The following is a 16,345-nucleotide window of genomic DNA, read 5'->3' as shown; positions in this document are numbered from 1 at the left end:
CACAACTGAACAACTTTCAGTTTCATTTTTGTACATTAACAAGAAATGACTCTTAAGCATTTTTTTTAACTATCTCACTATTCATTTCCATAATCCTCTTTTTTTTAAATTAAGAACAGCTAGCTTGAATATTTAAAAAACAAGTTCAGGATTATGTTCCTATGTTTTACCTGCCGTAAAGAAATGACTGGAATGGGTTCTTTCATACTGTCTTGCACATAAAATTGATGATCATTCTACTCCTTTGCTCCCAATTCTTAAACCATGAGTTTTTGTCACTATCATTATCTTTTGGAGCCATAGAGTGTGACTATACTTATTAAGTATTTTTCCATGAAAGATATTATTTTCATACTTTTCCCCAGGGATTCAGTGACAATGAGAAACAAATGAGAGTCATAATGGAAAGTTAAGGTGGAACTGAAGTAAATATGGAAGCCACAAAGACTATTTAATCACTTTATCAGCAAGTTACTTACCGTGATTTGAAAGTTGGCAGAATTGAAAACGCTTTAATAAAACTTTGTCATGTTGATGTATAAAAGAGAGATTACCTACCAGGACTTTGTGGACAGGAGAAACTATGCTTCTGTCCTCTCTACACAAACCTTAACCAACTAACAAAAACCCAGATCAGAAAAGGCCAGGAAAGGAATAGGGGAAAAACAGTTTTCCTAAGGTTTTAAGCATGGATTCTGAACATATTATCCTGATCAGAAGGTCTTAGAAGAAGATACAAATCTTCATTTCTTACATGTGTTTTAAAAACTCCTAATGTAGTGTACCTATAATATTATAAGTCATAGCAGGCAATAGTCTTGTTATCAATTAATTAATTTCTCAGCTCCATGATGAACTAGTTTTGACTGAGTGGAACAAACAGAACTTATGTATATAAAACCTGGGAATAGCAGGTTTTGTTTAGAATGTTACATCAATGACTACTTATTTAAAGGAGATTAATAATATTTTCACTCAGTAGTTACTATTTATTTAGATGCTGTGTGTAGAAAAGCTGGGTCTGTCTTGACAATGTGGTATTGATCTGGAAGAAACAAGATCAATAGGTATTATAGGTACTCAGTGACTAGGTTATTAGAAAAATAAATATGGAATTATCTTGCTGGCAAATAAGGACAAACTTTATAAGAAATGCTCAAACTTGTTCACATGTTAGTGTATTTATTGTTCATTTCCAAATAAAAAGAGACCTTTTTTGATGTTGTAAAATGTATCACATGCTACAATTATGTGTTTGCTTGGAAAAATGTTACTGGACTATGTAGTTTTATATAATTTACTGTATAATTTAATATGGCTTAATGTATAAAAATTCACTCTTGTCATTTTACCAAAAATGATGAAAACTGTAATGTGTTCATACTATCTTTTTATCTAAAGCTCACTGCACGCACATATCTCTATCCACAAATATGTTGTTCTGATATTTTCCACAAGCGTTGTTGATTTGTGCCCCAGAAAAATCACAAGAACTACATAGGACATATGTTGTTAGCCCCTTGTTTGATGAGTGCATTTGAGTGACAAAAACTCAATTTCTTAATCTGACAGAGCCATTGGTGACAAAAGTAGACTCCTTATTCCATTTCTTAAATTTGCATGTGCTTGTCAGACTCACTAGCTTTTAATATCTGCTCTTTCCCCAGGATGGCTCTCTGTTGTTAATTGAATAGGTTTACTTTTTTCACGTTTCAGTGGTGACCATAGGCAATTTTGACATTATCACAGGCGGTCTGTAGTGAAAGGTGCACAGAACTAACATCTGGTTTGAGGCTCCGATGCCGAGGAACTTTCAAAGGTATTATTCTTACCGACACATTTTCTGTACGTGGACACAGGGTACAAACCCCACAGGAGCGAGACTGCCCTGGTGTACCCCAGCATGGCGGGCACACACTCCTAAGGGTGGGACTGCAAGCCTTCTAGAGTTGGGGGGGTGAGCACTGCGGTTAAGGGATACAACTGGCATCAAGAGAAAGGCTGAACTGCTTTTTACGCTCTGTGGGTATCTTTTGTAGCCCAGTGAACCATTGACAGAAAGTGAGACAAAAGCTAAGAGGGAGACAGAAGGGGAATGTGAGGGAATATCTGAAAGGTCACCAGCAGGACCTTATATGCTGCATATGTGTGTCTCCCCGGGCTCAGAATTGATTTCTCTATTAATTAGAACTGTCGATTTAACTCACATATCAGTGGGAGTTTAACCTCTTTTTTTTTATACTATGCAAAAAAAAATCCCAAAATAGGTATTTTCAAATGAAGTTTATATCTATTATTAACAGCAGAAATTATTTTTAATGTGCTTTTTTCATGGAACATATTAAATAAAGCAAGACTATAATCTAGTTAAAAAGTGAAATTAGCTCTTTGTAAACATTTTAATTTCATGATTCTAGCTGTGGAAAGAGACATACATGGCCCATGGCATCCTCCTTTCTTAAATATGGAATAGGATGTTGTCCTCTGTCATAATTATGTATAAATGGAGGTTATTTTTAATTTGTTGTTGTTCAGTTACTCAGTTGTGTCCAAATCTTTGGGACCCCATGAACTACAGCATGCCAGGTTTCCCTGTCCTTCACTATCTCCCAGAATTTGACCAAACTCATTCCCATTAAGTTACTGACGCTACATAACCATCTCATCCTCTGCAGCCCCCTTCTCCTCTTGACCTCAATCTTTCTGAGCATCCAGGTCTTTTTTGGCGAGGCGGATTTTCCTATCAGGTGGCCAAAGTATTGGAGCTTCAGCTTCAGCATCAGTCCTTCCAATGAATATTCAGGGTTGATCTCTTTTAGGATTGACTAATTTGATCTCCTTGAAGTCCAAGGGACTCTCAAGAGTCTTCTCTAGCACCACAATTCGAAAACATTGATTCATCAGCACTCAGCCTTATTTATGGTCCAACTCTCACATCTGCACATGACTACTGGAAAAACCATAGCTTTGACATCTGGACCTTTGTAGGCAAAGTGATGTCTCTTCTTTTTAATATGCTGTCCAGGTTTGTCATAGCTTTTCTTCCAAGAAGCAAACATCTTTTAATTTTATGGCTGCAGGCAGTGTCTACAGTGATTTTGGAGCCCAAGAAAATAAAATCTGTCACTGTTTCCACTCATTCCCCTTCAATTTGTCATAAAGTGGTGGGACCGGATGTCATGATCTTAGTTTTTTCATGTTAAATATCAACCAGATTTTTCAGTCTTCTCTTTCACCCTTATCATGAGGCTCTTTAGTTCCTCTTCCCTTTCAACCATTAGAGTGATATCATCTGTATACCTGAGGTTGTTGATATTTTTCCTGGCAATCTTGATTCCAGTTTGTGAGCCATCCAGCCCCACATTTCACATAATATACTTTGCATAGAAGTTAAATAAGCAGGGTGATAATATATAGCATTGACATAGTCCTTTCCCAATTTTGAACCAATTGGCTGTTCCATTGTTCTAACTGCTTCTTCTTGACCTGCATGCAGGTTTCTCAGGAGGCATGTAAGCTTGTCTAATATTCCCATCTAAGAATTTTCCACAGTTTGTTGTAATGTATATAGTCAAAGGCTTTAGCATGGTCAATGAAGTAGAAGTAGATATTTTTCTGGAATTCCCTTGCTTTCTCTGTGATCCTGAGTTCATAGTTTGATCTCTGGTTTCTCTGCCTCTTTGAAACCCTGTACATCTGAAAGTTCTCGGCACACATACTGCTGAAGCCTAGCTTAAAGAATTTTGATAATAACCTTGCTGGAAAGTGAAATGAGCCCAATTGTACAATAGATTGAATGTTCTTTGGCATTACCCTTCTTTGTGATTGGAATTAAAACTAACCTTTTCTAGTGCTGTGGTCACTGCTGAGTTTTCCAATTTTCTGCCATTGAGTTAGCATCACTTTAGCAACAGCATCTTTTAGGATTTGAAATAGCTCAGCTGGAATTCCATCATCTCCACTAGCTTTGTTCGTAGTGATGCTTCCTAAGGCCCACTTGACTTCACACTCCAGGATATGTGGCTCTAGGTGAGTAAAAACATTGCCATTTTTATCTGGGTCATTAAGATCTTTTTTGTATAGTTCTTGTACTCTCGCCCTTTCTTCTTAATCTCTTCTGCTTATGCTAGGTCCTTACTATTGGTGTTCTTTATTGTGCCCATCTTTAAATAAAATATATCTCCAATTTTCTCAAAGAGTTCTCTAGCCTTTCCCATGTTATTGTTTTCCTCTGTTTCTTTACATTGTTCATATTTGAAGGCCTTCTTATCTCTCCTTGCTATTCTCTGCAACTCTACATTCAGTTAGGTATGTGTTTGTGTGTTAGTTACTTGGTAGTGTCTGACTCTTTGAGACCCCATGGACTGTAGCATGCCAGACTCATTTGTCCATGGAATTCTCTAGGCAAGAGTACTGGAGGGGGTTTCCTTTTCCTTTTCCAGAGGATCTTCCCAACCCAACGAACATAGGTCTCCTAAATTGCAGGCAAGTTCTTTACCATCTGCGCCACCAGGGAAGAACACAATGCAATGCAATTCCTTACATTTTATTTTTTCTTTTATATTTATATAGTATGAGCCACCAGGGAAGCCCAGTTGGGTATATCTTTCACTTTTTCCCTAGCCTTCCACTTCTCTTCTTTCCTCAGCTATTTGTAAAGCCTCCTCAAACAACCACTATGCCTTCTTTCATTTCTTTTTCTTTGGGATGATTTTGGTCACTGCCTCCTGTACATTGTTATGAACCTCTGTCCATAGTTCTTCAAGCACTCTGTCTACCAGATGTAATCCCTTGAATCTGTCCAACACCTCCACTGTATAATTATAAGGGATTTGATTTGGGTCATACCTGAATGGCCTAGTGGTTTTCCCTACTTTCTTCAATTTAAGCTTGAATTTTGCTATAAGGAGTTTGTGATCTGAACCACAGTCAGCTCCAGGTCTTTCCTTTTTTTTTTTTTAATCACTGTATAAAAGCTTCTCCATCTTTGGTTATAAAGAACATAATAAATCTGATTTCAGTACTGACCATCTGAAGTCCATATGTAGAGTCATCTCAGGTTTTGTTGAAAAAGACTGTTTGCTATGACCAGCATGTTCTCTTGACAAAGCTCTGTTAGCCTTTGCCATTCTTCATTTTGTACCCCAAGACCAAAGTTGCCTGTTATTCCGGGTATCTCTTGACTCCGTACTTTTGCATTCCAATCCCCTATGATGAAAGGAACATCTTTTTGGTGTTAGTTCTAGAAGGCGTTGTAGGTGTTCACAGAACCAGTCAACTTCAGCTTCTTTGGCATCAGTGGTTGGGGCACAGACTTGGCTTACAGTATGCTAAATGGTTTACCTTGGAAACAGATTATTCTGTCATTTTTGAGATTGCACCCAAGTACTGCGTTTCAGACTCTCTATTGACTTTGAGTTTTAATTGCTATACCATAGATGTAGAAGTGGGGAAGGAATATAATTCAGACATTGTACTGTTGTTGTTTTAACATATTGTTACAAATGCAGAAAATACAGGGTTGAGAGTGAGGACTTTAGAAATAATTATTAAAGGTTCTCTGAGGGTAAAAGTGCTAAGAACCTGGAATCTGTGACTCCCAACCTGAGAAGCTTTCAAAAAAGGTACACTGAGGAGACAAATAAGAAACAGCTTAAGGAAACTTAGCAAGTTGTATATCAGCAACGCAAGGGCAACATAGCACAGAATAAGTTCCAAGGTGCTCAGAGCATGCAGAGATGCACCAGAGCATGCAGATTCAAAATCTGAGGTAGGTGATGCATATGAAATAGATGTGGAGTGGATACGTTCTATTAGTAGATAGAAGGAATGATGAAATAGTATGTATGAAAGGTGCAAGAGCAGGACATGATAAGCAATATAAATGAGAGAATTAAGAAACTGGGAAGGAGGAGTGGTTCTGCAAGAGAGGTTAAAAACGCATAAGGCAAGAATCTAATACAGTTATGTTAAGTTTAAAAATAAAATAAAATTTAAAAAAAAATAAAAAAAGAAAAAAAAAAAAGAAAAAAAATAAAAAAAATGTAAAAGCCAAAAAAAAAAAAAAAAAAGAAGCATTTAGCACAACAGGAGATGGGGAGAATTAACAGTAGACAACATAGGAGGCTATGTAAAGAGTTTAGGGTGAATATGGTTAGCAAAAGGGAGCCCTGGAAAAGCACTGAACATGACAATTACATGAGTTTAATAGATCTTTCAGGTTAAAAGATAAAGATTTTAGATAAACTGAATACCACATATATTCAAATTGCCAAAGTCCTTGATCATCGAAAAAGCATGAGAGTTCCAGAAAAACATCTCTATTTCTGCTTTATTGACTATGCCAAAGCCTTTGTGTGGATCACAACAACTGTGGAAAATTCTTAAAGAGATGGGAATGCCAGACCACCTGACCGGCCTCTTGAGAAATTTGTATGCAGGTCAGGAAGCAATAGTTAGAACTGGACATGGAGCAACAGACTGGTTCCAAATAGGAAAAGGAGTACGTCAAGGCTGTATATTGTCACCGTTCTTATTTTAACTTATATGGAGAGTACATCATGAGAAACACTGGGTGGAAGAAGCACAAGCTGGAATCAAGATTGCTGGGAGAAATATCAATAACCTCAGATATGCAGATGACACCACCCTTATGGCAGAAAGTGAAGAAGAACTAAAGAGCCTCTTGATGAAAGTGAAAGAGGAGAGTGAAAAAGTTGGTTTAAAACAACATTAATAAAACTAAGATCATGGCATCTGGTCCCATCACTTCATGGGAAATAGATGGGGAAACAGTGGCTGACTTTATTTTGGGGGGCTCCAAAATCACTGCAGATGGTGATTACAGCCATGAAATTAAAAGACACTTACTCCTTGTAAGAAAAGTTATGACCAACCTAGACAGCATATTAAAAAGCAGAGACATTACTTTGCCAACAGAGGTCCATCTAGCCAAGACTATGGTTTTTCCAGTGGTCATGTATGGATGTGAGAGTTGGACTATAAAGAAAGCTGAGCACTGAAGAACTGATGCTTTTGAAGAAGACTCTTGAGAGTCCCTTGGACTGCAAAGAGATCCAACCAGTCCATCCTCAAGGAAATCAGTCCTGAATATTCATTGGAAGGACTGATGTTGAAGCTGAAATTCCAATACTTTGGCCACCTGATGTGAACAGCTGACTCATTTGAAAAGACCCTGATGCTGGGAAAGATTGAAGGCGGGAGAAGGGAACGACAGAGGATAAGATGGTTGGATGGCATCACCGACTCAATGGACATGAGTTTGAGTAAACTCTAGGAGTTAGTGATGGACAGGGAAGCCTGGTGTGCTGCAATCCATGGGGTTGCAAAGAGTGGGACACAACTGAGCAACTGAACTGAATACCACATGAGTTTATTTCTTTCTGACAATTATAATTGATGAATGCTTCTAGGCCACTTACATGATAATTGCTGCTGGGGTATAAGAGGACTTAAATAGAAAGAGATACATTTCAGAGACATTCCCTGGAATAAGATAATGGAACCAAGATAATGAGTTATCTCTGATGGAGTCAGAGAAAGGAGAACAGTTAAAAAACAAATCCGTGTTTTTGGAGCCCAGGGAACCAAGAGAAAGTACAACTGGAAATGAGAAATTGTGACTCTTGTTAACTAATCAGGTTTTTTTTTTTTTTGAGCATCATCTTAGAAAAGGCACAGGCAAAGAAAGGTAGGGCCAAGTATCATTTTTCTGCATGACTATTGGCAAGATGACAGGAGGGGTTTGTGTGTGATCAGTTTATATGTTAATGTGCAATATTAAATTGTCAACACAATAGCTACAAAGATATATTTCCAGTACTAGTATTCCAGTCTGATTTTTTTCATTATTAACTTCAGCTGTTGCAAGAATTGGTTTTGTATATTTTGTGTCTTGAATGAAGTACCACAGCACTTAACTACCATGTCACCTAGAAACCTGGAAAGTAATACTATAGCACTCATTCCTTTAGAAAACTGGAAGCAAATAATCTACTCAGAGCTATCTATTATATAATCCACACTTTAATGTAATTAGAACAAACAGGCAAATCAATACAAGGTCTTGTATTTTCAAATCACTGGATGTATAGTCAATATGGTTCCATGTGGAATAAGGGCAAACCACAATGAAGTTTTAGTTAGATTTTTTTTTTATAACTTGAATTATTATTCTTTTGCATGTATTCTCACAAAAATATCACATAACATTTAAGAATGTCAAAAAAAATATGATTTTTCCCTTGCCATTGTGTTCTTAGCCCCTGTTCCGAACAATTGCTCTAAAATACCTGAGGTGTCTAAAGTGTCACGAGCTCTACTTTCAGCAGCACAGTATACTTTTCCTAAACTTCTCTAAATGGCTAACATGTCTGGATGTGTGTCACTCATACTAGAATTTGTCCTGACACTTGTTTCACATACACACACACACACACACACACACACATATATGTATGTATGTATATATTTTTAACATGGGGGTCAAATGATGGATTCTGCATTCATCTGTTCTAGGAACAGCTTGCTTAGATAAAACTCTTCATTTACTCATATATTTAGCTAATAGTGGGTGAGCATATACAGTAACACACAATACACAGTCATTTGGTCCTATGGGGAAGGCAAACAGGACTGAGCAAGGGTGCACAGGGCAAGAGAGTTAGGCTTTCCAGGCAAATAGTGAAGTTGGTGAGTCTGTAGCCAGCAGATTATTAACTACCATGCAACTCATGCCAAGAAGTTTAAACTCCACCCGAAGGGCACTTGGAAAGGAGGAGTGTAGTATGATTAGCTTCACGCTGGGGAAGATCAGTGGCAATGTGAGATTTGCTTGGAGGGAATAAAGGCTAGAGTAGCGGGATCCATGAAGAGGCTGTTTAGGCAACCCTTTGAGAGACACTGATAGCCTGAATAAAGAGAGCACCACTGGGATAGAGGCAGAAAGATGTGTTCAACAGCTGTGAAGAAATGAGAATAAAAGGAATCTAGACATTTCTGCCACAGAAAGCATTGTTCTTTATTTTACCTCGGTGCCTTGCTTTGCCCCCTATTTATCTGAGATTTCTTTTACATGTACTGATGGATGTACTTTTCGTTTTTATTAAACAATGGGTCAAATACTGTAGTACAGCATTATTGCCTTTTTAAGTAAACATGCACAAGAGGTTTGACACCTTGTAAAAATGTGTTAAGTATTTGCTCACCCAACACAGTTCCTTAAATATAATTGATTTAAATTTAAATGTCACTGGATAATTTTAGCCCATTTGTTCTAAAAACCTGATACTCTGTAATAGTTTCAATAATGGAGATTATACACATAGAGAAATATTATCAAGCCCTTGGTGCTGTAAGTTTATCTAAAATCAGTGCCTTGGGGGATATGAAACTAACTTTTGGAGGATTCATAACTTTTTCTATCTTTTAAGGAAACCAAGTATACAACTGCACCTACTACTTAATTTAAAAAAAATAAGCTATTCTTTACTATGCAGAAGCTAGCAATAAAAATCAACAGCCAGCAAAGATTATTTTAAAAACAACCAAGAGATGCTATGTAGGATAAACTAAGATTACAGATTCACAGGATTTTAGAGTTAGAAGAGATTCTTGAATTCAAGTTTTCAGATAGAAATATTTAGTTAGGAATAAAGCTTGAACTTTATTTTGAAAAACAAGTTTGAATTTAAAACATCCAGGTAACTCAGAAAACATATGCCCTCTAGGCTCAAGAATATGGCTTGGGGCATATTTCATGGTAAAATTATATTAATGTTTGACTCACTATACATGACTGATTATCTTGGCAGTGGTCAATTATATGTTCCTATATGGTAAAGAAATCATGTTACACCTTGATACTAATCTCAGTGCCAAGCATCAGCTTCTGCTTTAACATATGTATTATTATGGTGTTATGTAACAGCAACTCAAATCAAACTAGGATAAACAATAAAACAAAATTATGGGCAAGGGGACAGAGGAGATGCTTATGTTACAAAAAAAAAAAAAAAAAAAGAATACGCCCAGGGCCAACTAGACGTAGGAGCTTGAAGAATGTCACCAAGGCTGCACCTGTCCTCTTAATCTCTCTGCACTGGCTTCCCTCTCAGGCAGGATTTCCCTTCAGTCAATCAGCAAAATAGCTCAGCAAATGGAAACCAGTATCTCTTGCCCAAGCTTCCCTGATGGCTCAGCTGGCAAAGAATCCTTCTGCAAAGTGAGAGACCTGGGTTCGATATTCTGGCCTGGAGAATCCCATGGACTGTAGTCCATGGTGTCACAAAGGGTCGGACACAACTGAGCGACTTTCACCTCTTGCCCAGTAGTGACTGAATACTCAGGATATGGTCTACTTGAACTACCAGTGCCAACAGAGTCAGGTTTATTTTCGCTTTAGGCCGCTCCTCAGTCACCCTGAGTGCTGGCGCCATGTCTGAGGAAAGGAACGCTCTGACTGGCCAGCCCAGATCACATGCATACTCCCAGTCAGCAGACTAGACCCACCTGGACTGAGACTGATGCGAGGAGGTGGTTCCCCAAGAAAAACCCTGGGTAGAGAAAGGAAGGAGAGATAGTTAACAGTTAAGTAAGAATATCAGATGTTCTCTACACTGCAAGTTTGTGACTTTCTTTCTTGTCTTTACCCTGGATAGTATCATTTTTCCTTGTCTCTGTGTCAACTCTCATGAAACTAAGCATCAAAGTAGTCTTTTCTTGGTTTGGCTTTTTTTTTTCCCCTAATCGAAATGAATTCTTGATGAGGAAATGCCCCTCTCATCCTAATCCACATAGGTGCTTCTATTTTATTCTACGTGCAATCCCCAAATCCTTGGGTAGCCAGACCTGGAGATGATTAGAGATGGCATAAAAGAGTGTAGAGGCATAGGGAGGTAATGGCCAGTGCACTGATTCAGATTCCAGAGACAAGAATGCTAGTTCTAGCACTCTCCACCATGGGTTTCCTCTTGCCCACAGTGAGCAAACTGGGATTACCATGATCTCTTCCAGCTCTGATGCTTCCTGCAGAGAAGACAGGTATGTGTCTCCATGACAAGAGTTGAAGTTATATCAGGTTTCTTCTTAGTGTGAATATCCCTTACCCATGGCCTGTTCCCCTAATACATGATACCCCACCCCTTTCTATAGTCTGTTCTTGCTTAATGCTCAGCCTGAATGTGTTGTGTTAGTCACTCAGTCGTGTACCTGCCTTGCTCCCTGGCTTTTTCAAAGCTCTCCCTCACAAGCATGAAGATCTAGTGCAGATTGCCTGCTATGCTTGAACATGTCCCTGACCCTGGACACCTAGCTCCTTAGTGACCGCCTTGCCTCCAGCTCTTTTACCTCATCTTAACTTTTCATAATTGTTCCTGCCTTACCCAATCCCTTGCACTTAAAATCTGATGCTGTTCTTGAAAGATGTGACTTGTCCCAAGTGAACAAAGCCCTTCCACTTTGATTAGTGTGGGTTACCTGTCATCTGCCAGTAACAAAGCTTATTCTAAGAAACTGTTGTATAAATATTCTATGTTCATATTCTCTTCTGCTTCTATGGATCTTAGCACTTAAATGATGGTCTCCATAAACTTTCCAAAGTACACACATCCTTCCAAATTTAAGTCATCTGAGTTTTCTCTCTCTTATTAGAACCAGCATTGCTTCTCTCAGAGTTCCATCAGAATGTCTTGCCTGCCTTCATTACTAATATGTATTTATCCCTAGCTTTCTTGTATATTCATTTTAACTCAGGTAAATTGAGGCTTGAGACATAGTAAAGTACAATATATTTTGTATTCACTAGCACACCTAGGTCAGTGTTGAAAGATTATTGCAATTTTAAAGTTTCTGTTGATTAGTTGATATGGCTTTCGTAAGTAGGGAGAGGCTAGGTTCCTAGCTAGGATTTATATCTTCTTCCACCACTACCAGTGTCTGATGACATCTATCAATATCTCAGGTTCTTTATCTGTGTGTCTTTATCTGTAAGTGGTTCTAACAGGAGTACTTTACTTAGAGTGTGAAAAATAACGTATGTAAAGTATTTAGCCCGGTGTTCACAGAGACGCTTGGTCCTGCATTTATGGACTCTTATAATTGCCCTTGGGCTTCCCTGGTGGCTCAGACAGTAAAGAATCAAATAATGGCCATCAGTGCTTCTGTGGTACATGGGTGTTTGGGGGTTGTTTTCCTTTCAATTTCAATTAAATTGAAATTTGCCAAATTTCAGCCCAGTGTTTCATGGAGATTCATACCTGGTTATGCCATGCATGTGATACCAAAAGTCGACGGCTATTTTTGAGAATGACGTATAGGTTGGTTTAGATTTCTGAATACCTTAGTGTTTTGTTCAAGGAAGCAAACTTTGAAATATGTAAGAAAAACACTCAGGCTTCATTCTCATGATTACATCTGCCTGGTGTCCACTACCTTCTTTTCTTCACTGGTCTCATGTCACCAGTCCTTGTGTGGCACATGCTTCATGTGATTTTCTTTTCCCCAACCCACATTCTCCTCTCTCAACTCATAGCATTTGACAATCTTACCATAACATTTGTGCTCACGTGTTCAGTCTGACTCTTTGCAACCTCATGGACTATAGCCTGCCAGGCTTCTCTGTCCATGAGATTTTCCAGGCAAGAATACTGGAGTGGGTTGCCATTTCCTCCTCCAGGGGATCTTCTGGAACCAGGGATTGAAACTGCATCTCCTATGGGTCTTGCGTTGCAGGCAGATTCTTTTTTCTCTAAGGCTTTACCCAAACTAATTGTAGTTTTCCAACAAGACTTTAAGCTGCTTCAGGGCAAGGATCACATCCAATCCACTTTTTATCTAGGGCAGGAGTTAGCGCACTGCTGAGTTCACCATAGACTCTGCAGAAAGACTGGTTGATTGGCTTGGTAATTAAATCGCCTTGAATTTCTAAATTTGTAGTTCAGTTGACTAGTTTATCTGTAGTCAGTACTCCAGTCACTGGTTCTATTTCTTCTCAATGCTATTTCACTGGCCTTTAAAGCATGACAGTTGTATTACAGGATGTTAGCTGTGGTGAGGCATCTCTGAATCGTTTATTGGAGTGCAAAAGTAAACAAAACCAATGACTTCCTCTAATGAGAAAACCTTAGAAATTACAGTGCATGAATCACCAGGTTGCCCTTCAGAAATACTGGACTGGGGCTGTTTAAATGCTCCAAAACCAATACTTCATTAGACTTACTGTCACTTTCTGTGTGTCTGTTTACACTGAAGGATACAATGATAATACCAGTGACCTGAAATAATTGCCATGTAAGTTTGACTCTGATGAAAGTTCAATTTTTGCTGAAAGATGCCTAGAGCTCAGACTGCTGCATTGACAACAGCCTGCAAGTCTCTTTCTCTCTCTTTTTTTCCCCCCTGGTCTAGTGAAGAGGGAACGGGGGCAGCTCAGGAAGACAGGACTGTGAATGCCCACCCTTCCTCCTCACTGCTTCCCTCTGGTGTGAAGCAACCGTTCCGGCTTATGGAACAAATGAATCATTATTCTACTTGGGGATAAGGCAGAGGATGCTGACACACCACCTACTGATGGGCAGCCGGTCAGGGCAGGTCAGAGAGCAGGCCTGGGGAGATTGCCCTTCCATGGAGCCACACGGCAGAGGGCAGGGCTGGACTTCACCAGTGGAGGGGAACCATTGACCGAGAAATCACTCAATAAGAAATTCAAACTCCCAAGTAATGACTATCGAATGCCAGAAACACATATGAAACAAGGGAAATAAGAACTGTAAAACTGCAGACATGAAATGGTTTCTTTTTAGCAAGGCTCCCTAAATATTTTCTGCCCTGCAGCTCTTGGCAACAGAGTCTTTATTGTATATGATTTATTTATGTTTGCACCTTAAGCAGGTCAGCCCTGGGCAAAGATCCTAAAGTAGAAATCATCACTACAGTGTCCTCCCCAGGTCCTCTAGCGGGGTTCACTTTACGCCTCCTTGGTAGCCTCCTGCTGCCCACTGAAGGCCCAGGTCCTGTGTGGGGATGCCCCAGAGGTAGATGTGCCAGGTGACATGTGCCCTGAACACTACCTCCTGAACCCTTCCATGCAGTCAGCCCCATTCCTTTCTGGCCTGGCCTGAATCAGTTAGGACTCTCCCAATTGCTACTAACAGAAAAATGCATGAGCTAGCTAACCCAAAAGGAGAATTTATCATAATGACACAGGGGTATTTCATGCACTGTAAGGGCTGGGAAACTGCCAGGCTTCAAAGACTGGAATTGTAGATTATCAGTCTCCTTCACTGCACCTCGTAGGATTTTGGCTTCATTTTTTCCCATGTTTCCATGAAATACCTTCTCCTTTGGGATCCATGTAGCAAACAAACAGACAAGTAAACAGAAAGGCAAAACAGATGTGAAATAAAAGCAAATAAGCATGGCTCACAGTAAAGCACACATTACATAGCTAGCATCCAGGGCAAATTCACTTATTTGACACTTCAGCTTTGTGAAGAAAGGCCGCTGTGTGGGTGAGCTGTAATCATAATGGCTGCCCCACCCCGACTTACAGAAACTTGGCTGCCACCTCTGGGACGATGTGGAAGGGAAAGCCATTTCCGTGAACGCAGGGCAGAAGTGATGGCTGTCTACTCTTAGGCTTTTCTCTGTAAAGCCACTGTGCTCTTCTGTCCCCGTGTGTGTGTTCTGCAAGCTCACTGCGGCCTTATTCTTGTTAATTGTGTTTGAGAAGCAACGTGGGAAAAATCTCACATTGAGATTAGAGCTGGTAGAAGAGGACATTAAAGTTCTTCAAGTCATAGCTAGTAGCTTGGCGTTCATCTGTTGAACCTGAATTAGCTTGTTCCATGTGAGATATAATCAATTTAAACAATGAACATCGACAGACTCCTTACTGCCCTCTCTTTGGTTGAATCTGGTGCATACCCATGGTTACAGCCCCACAAGTTTGTTTTACTCCACGAATTCTGCTGCCTGCTTTAGTATATGCTTTATTGTTACCTTTAAAAACACATACTTTCACTTTATTGGGTGCAGTAATTTTATACACACAGGTGTATATAATGTATAATTACATGAGTGTCAAAACATTTGTTTTGCAAATCTGTTTATCTTGTGCTTAATTTTTCAGTTTCTAATTGTGGAATTGTCCATCACTTTATCAAATTCTGCTGGATTCTTTGTTCCTATTTCTCTGTCTCCCATCTATGTTCCACCATGTTAGCCACAAGTTCATGAGTATTGTATCTGCCTTGTAAATATTCCCTTTTATTCATATGTACTGTGTCTTTTGATCCCGATTGATGCCTTTTGCTTAAATTCTGTACTGCCTGAGAATAATATGGCTGCATCTTGATGGTAACTGCTGTGCTTGTTACCAATATTACCTGAAAATCTTTTTAATTAACTTATTTTTAATGTGTGTGTGTTACTCGCTCAGTCGTCTCTGACTCTTTGCAACCCCATGGACTGTAGCCCTCCAGGCTCCTCTGTCATGGGGATTCTCCAGGTAATAATACTGGAGTGGGTAGCCATTCCCCTTCTCCAGGGGATCTTCCCAACGTAGGGATCAAACCTGGATTTCTCACACTGCAGGCAGATTCTTGACCATCTGAGCCACTGTTCTTATGTAATTTTGACTTTTCACAAATGTATCTTCTAAGCAGTAAGTGGAATAATAATATCCTATTTATTCACTTTTATAGTCTCTTCACTTATTTCAAATATTTAGTGCTATCTTTTTCCCCTTGTGCACACCATAGTTGATTAAATCTAACATGTAAGTTTAATTCTGTATGTGAGCTCTACTTTCTTTTTTTTTTTAATTTTTTAAATTTTATTTTATTTTTATTTTTTTTTTTTTTTAATTTTATTTTATTTTTAAACTTTACATAACTGTATTAGATTTGCCAAATATCAAAATGAATCCGCCACAGGTATACATGTGTTCCCCATCCTGAACCCTCCTCCCTCCTCCCTCCCCATTCCATCCCTCTGGGTCGTCCCAGTGCACCAGCCCCAAGCATCTGTACTGGTTTTGCCAAATATTGAAATGAATCCGCCACAGGTATACATGTGTTCCCCATCCTGAACCCTCCTCCCTCCTCCCTCCCCATACCATCCCTCTGGGTCCTCCCAGTGCACCAGCCCCAAGCATCCAGTATCGTGCATCGAATCATGTATGAAACGAGCTCTACTTTCTTACAGACCATCTTCTCTTCTGTGTCTGCTTTTCTTCTTGATAAGTTCATCTTTCAATAATTTTTTTGGCAGGGGAATGGTCTGTAGGGATGACTACCTTAGTTATTTTCTGAGATGTCTTTATTTT

At 39.1% G+C, this 16,345-nt stretch overlaps 1 protein-coding gene and 1 long non-coding RNA gene across 3 annotated transcripts in view; one reads left to right on the top strand and one right to left on the bottom strand.

Annotated features, from left to right (window-relative positions):
• Positions 1-16,345, top strand: part of NKAIN2 (sodium/potassium transporting ATPase interacting 2) — a 941,095-nt gene that overhangs the window by 607,449 nt on the left and 317,301 nt on the right. The gene's annotated exons all lie outside the window — the stretch shown is intronic.
• LOC129619712 (uncharacterized) overlaps positions 1-16,345 on the bottom strand; it is a 216,887-nt gene that overhangs the window by 59,783 nt on the left and 140,759 nt on the right. Inside the window, exon 2 of one of the 2 annotated variants that reach the window (XR_008698053.1) lies at positions 5,029-5,208. The exons of the other annotated variant lie outside the window; for it this stretch is intronic. This is a non-coding gene — a long non-coding RNA (uncharacterized LOC129619712). The remainder of the gene's footprint in view (positions 1-5,028; positions 5,209-16,345) is intronic. 2 annotated transcript variants of the gene reach the window in all.

Source organism: Bubalus kerabau, chromosome 9 (genome assembly GCF_029407905.1).
Source record: "Bubalus kerabau isolate K-KA32 ecotype Philippines breed swamp buffalo chromosome 9, PCC_UOA_SB_1v2, whole genome shotgun sequence".
NCBI lineage: Eukaryota > Metazoa > Chordata > Mammalia > Artiodactyla > Bovidae > Bubalus > Bubalus kerabau.
Note: the sequence above shows the minus strand (reverse complement) of the source record. Positions and strands in the feature narration are given on the sequence as shown.